This window comes from Vombatus ursinus, unplaced genomic scaffold (genome assembly GCF_900497805.2).
Source record: "Vombatus ursinus unplaced genomic scaffold, bare-nosed wombat genome assembly UNPS02014808.1, whole genome shotgun sequence".
Classification (NCBI taxonomy): Eukaryota; Metazoa; Chordata; class Mammalia; order Diprotodontia; family Vombatidae; genus Vombatus; species Vombatus ursinus.
The window spans coordinates 1,963,475-1,968,202 of NW_020954586.1; the positions used below are offsets into that span (position 1 = coordinate 1,963,475).

At 46.5% G+C, this 4,728-nt stretch overlaps 1 protein-coding gene across 1 annotated transcript in view; it reads left to right on the plus strand.

Annotated features, from left to right (window-relative positions):
* Positions 1-4,728, plus strand: part of LOC114052574 (putative methyltransferase DDB_G0268948) — a 16,948-nt gene that overhangs the window by 397 nt on the left and 11,823 nt on the right. The gene's annotated exons all lie outside the window — the stretch shown is intronic.

Here is a 4,728-nt window from a genome sequence, read left to right on the forward strand (position 1 = left end):
CTCTCTCTCTCTCTCTCTCTCTCTCTCTCTCTCTCTCTCTCTCTCTCCTAAAAAAATTAAGTTCATTTTTGATGGCGAATGCCTGCAGTTCCTGTTGCTGGAGAGACTGAGGCTGGCAGATTGCTTGAGCTCCAGAGCTTTGAGGTGTAGTAGGGTTAAGGCACCAAGAGGGTGAGTCCTTGGGGAGTGGAGGGCAGCCAGCTGCCTAAGGAGTGATGGAATGTACCGATGGGATGTAGGGCAGATCTAAGCCCCCAACGCAATCAATGATGAGACTGAGACTGAACAGCTACTGCACTTCTATCCTCGATGAGATGGGGAGACCCAGACTCAGAAAGAGAAAGAGGCGGGAGAGAGAGGGAGAGAAGGAGACAGAGAGAGACACACACACACAGAGAGAGAGAGAGAGAGAGAGAGAGAGAGAGAGAAAACAGAGACGGAGAGAGGCAGAGACAGAGAAAGACAGAGAGTGTCAGACACAGAGACAGAAAGAGAAAAGAAGGAGGGAAGAGAAATAGATATAAAGGACTTGTGGAGGAGGTAATGAAAATAATGGAACCGACAAATAAAAGATTGTGACAACTCCCAGAGGATGACTGAACTTCTGTCTGAGCTTCTGTGCCCGTTTTCTCTTCCAAGCTGTCAGTGTCCCTGTATTGCTAAGGTTCACTTATGATTGTTCTTGCTCAGTAGTAACTTGTTCTGACCTCTTCACCTCAGCAATGAGCAAAGTCCTGGGGTTTGTTGGCTGGAACATGAGGGGTGATGTGCAGGAGTGACTTTATGTTTGAACAAAATAGGCAAGTACCTATGTGGTGAGATTCACTGACTCAACAATTCTTTGTTAAATGCCTAGAATGTACAAAATGAATGAGACTTGCTCCCTTCCCTGTGAGAACATACATTAGAAGTCTGAGATGAGATGGGAATGAAGGAATGAATGAAAAAAAAAAGCATTCATTTAGCACTTACAGTGTCCAGCACTGGGCTAAGCAGTGGGGAATACAAATCCAAAGAGAAAGAGAGTCCCTGCCCCCAAGGAGCTTACATTCTACTGGGGGGGGGGGGCGCAAGGAAGAGTGTTTTGGACTGGGAAGTCACAGGGCTGGTGAATAGACTAAGTACTTTCTAGAACCAATTGTAAACAAACTCTTGGGAGGGCAGTAATCAAATCTTATTCACCTTGTGCATAGGAGGCACTAAGTGAATTCTCATTCCCAAAACATGAGGTGGAAAGGAGAGGAGAGGAAAGACGTTTGACAGCACTCAGCAGGCTGGAGGGGAGCAGGGTCATTCGTGGGCCCCCAGATGTAGTCAGCTTTCACCTATGAGGGGCATGGCTCCAGGTGCTTCCTCAGGATGCCTCCTTTGGATGATAGAGCAGTAGCAGCAGCAGCAGCAGCGATGAGGCCAAAGCCGGTCGGGGTGGAGAGGAGAAGATGCAGTCTCAAATGATCCTCCTACAAGAGCGGATGCATTAAGTGCCCTGTGAATGCTACAAATGAAATTCTGTGGAGGTTTAGGGGAAGAAGGAAATCTCCTCTGCAGGGGAGAAGGGAAGAATCAGGGAAGACAGGCTTTCTGGGGTAGGGGGCATTTTAGCTTGGCCTTGAAGGATGACTAGAATGTGGACAGGCACGTATCAGGTGCCTCACCATGGGTCCTCAAACACTAATGAGCAGAACACGAGCGCTGGCTGTTTCTACCGTCCTGGAAAGGCTTTGAGCACAGTCTCAGAAACAGCCTGGGTCCATTTTCCAAGAGCCAGCCTGGCTACCTGGGGATTGGCTCGTTACTGCTCATTACACTCCTTGATGTCCACTTGTTGGCAGTGTTCACCCACAAAACAATGGAAACAACAGAAAATGCATAATGGCCCTCGGTCCTGGGTGGCCCCTTTCTGCTTCTGTGGAGCGTGTTGTGCCGATTGCCCCAGGCCCTGAAGCATTTCAGAGCCTCCTGAACGAGGCCACCATGACTAGAACAAGTTCAGCCTAACCATCCACACTAGAAAAACCAAATGGATGAAGAATGCCTTTGTGTAGTTGACTAGACAACCTATAGAAGTGGTCCGCCTTGGGCAGACCCTGCTGGTGGATGATGTCCAGAAGCGATTAGGATGAGAAGAATGTGCTAGATTACGTCTGAGTCATCGGGAGGTGTTTTTAACAATCCCCAGGCTTTTCTTTGAAATAAAGGCCCATCTTTCTGACATCTATATTTCTCACATGTTGCCATGTGGTTATAAATCAGGTAATGCCATAGTCTTGAGAAAAGTCAATGGGGCTGGTCACCCAGAGGCCATTGAAGAAGCTTATGGTGGGCATGAGTCAGCTGTAACATAGTATTCATTCATTCATTCAACATTTATTAAGCACCTACTGTGTGGTAGGCACAGTGCTATGTAGGAGAAGCCACATAAAGGAGGTCACCATAGCAATGCATACCTGGGAAAGGGCCTGGGCTTGTCAAATGTCAGGTTTCTAGAGGAAGACCCTTCACCTGCCCAGTGGATCCCCTCAGGGGATGGGAATGTTAGGACAGGAGCTACATTGGATAAGGAGGCCTGCAGGAGTTAGGATCTACTCTGTGGGAGGGAGGACCCATGTCCCCAGGATCACAGATCTAGTTGATTGTCCAAGTAAACAGGAGGTTGAGGGTTTGGAGGTTTGGAGGAAGGAATTCCAAGGAAAGGAAACCACTAAGCACCAAGGTGAGAGCCCTCTTATGCCCCAAAAGTTTATTGTGTTTAGAATGTGTTGGTAAACATTTAATAACCAGCTCTCCAAAAAAACCCAAAACCAACTACAAAGGATACACTTTTAAGTTTGATCTTCAGTATTCAAATTTTCTCATCACTTCCTAAGTCTAGACAATTAGCAAAATAATAAATCATGTCCTAATTTGTGGCATCTGCTGATTTCCAAAGTATAAATGCTTACCCTGGAAATTTAACAACCAGCTCAAGAGTCACTATGAGCTGACTCCAGGACGCCACAGCCTGTCACTGCTCATTGATTTTACTGCTTGAAATTCTTCTCACAGTGGAGGAAGCTGTTGCTTCCACAATGGGAGAGAACACTGGAAAGGCCAACAGCTCTAGGAGTCAGGTTCTACCAGCCAGCACCTACTGCTTTCCTTTCTCACTCCCATTTTCCCCCTAAGCCAGCTGTTTCCGAATACTCACCCTCACCTTCAGGGCCCAGACTAACCAAGTCGGGATTGATTCCTACCTTAACAAGAAGCCAGTGTAACCCAGAGGAGGGCTGGGAAGCATCCGTCTCTCTGGGTGATCAATCTCTCATTTCTCCACCGTGGCCCAGCCCTTCAGGTCCCGAGGGTCTCCTGGGTAGACAGTGTGGATTACTGACCCGATCTATCCTTCTGACCGTCTCAGCCCCTCTTCAACTCACTGCTTGTGCTGAGCCTCAGGAGCTATCTCAGGTAGGCCCTGACTCTGCTTGGCTGCCTGGTTTTGACCAGGAGTCTGTCCTTGCTTTATATATGTGGATAAACTCCAGACCGCTTACCTGCTTTCAGAGTCCAGGCTCCAGCCTCACCACCAGCTGCCGTTCCCTTTCTGGGCCTATTTCTCTGCTCTCCTGCTGTCCCGGTCTTGCCCCAGTTCTGCTGGGCCTGATTGCTTGTCCTTCCAACCGAGACTTGCTGCTGTCTATGACTGCTAATCCTCCCAGAGGGAAAAGTAACATGTTAACTTAAAGCAATTCATACTAAGGTGTAAAAGAGTGACTGACTCCTCAATGGGACGGCAGTGAGGTCACTGAATGCTCCAAGTGGGGAAGAAAATACATGGTCCCCTCTGAGGTTAGACAGCCTACTTTCCTCTTTTTGTGTCCTGGCTCCCCTTAGCAGGGCTCTGGTGAAGCCTGGGGACCCCTTCTCAGAGCCACGTTCTTAAATGCATAAAACAAAATATATGGATTTACAAAGGAAGCCAATTATATTGTAATAGAATTATTGGACTGTTTTTTAAAAATAAATTTCTACTTACTAGCTGTGTGACTCTGGGCAAGTCACTTAACCCCTATTGCCTCACCAAAAAAAAAAAAAAGGCAAAAAAAAAGAAGATAAATGTCTGGACCCCAAGTTAAGAACTCTTAGTCAAATGAAGCAAATGTTTCAGGACATGGAGGACTTTGGGGAGTCTGAAAAGTGGCCCAATGTTTGCCTTCCTGCCTTACCTTTTTGTGTGAATAATGGGAGATAAGTGGGTTAATAAAAGGAACTTTTCTTCTGTAAATGAAGACAACCCACCATCAGAAAGGCGTGCCCTTGGAGCTATCCTGCTGGTTTCCCCAGAAGGAGCTACACCCTCCACTGAGAGAGAGGCCAATAACCTGGTGGATTTTCTGGCTGACTTGTCAAATTGGTTAGAGGTATTGGCTTGTGGCCATGAGCTGGAGAAAACTTAGTTGGCCCATTTAAGGGGCACTGCCTTGGTTTCAGGACATCCCCAGATAACTAATTATAGACAACATTTTGTATCCAATCAAATTACCGTGAAAAAAGAACTTACTGGCCAAGAAAATGGAAGGGGGAAAAAAGGATAGATCATTGGCTAATTGGATTTCCACTTATGTCTTTATGCTTTGTGTATGATGAATTAAGCTTCCTACTGCCCCCACCTGCCCATAGGGGAAGAGGGCCTACAAAGGAATAATAATAATAATAATAATAATAATAATAATAATAATAATAATAATAATA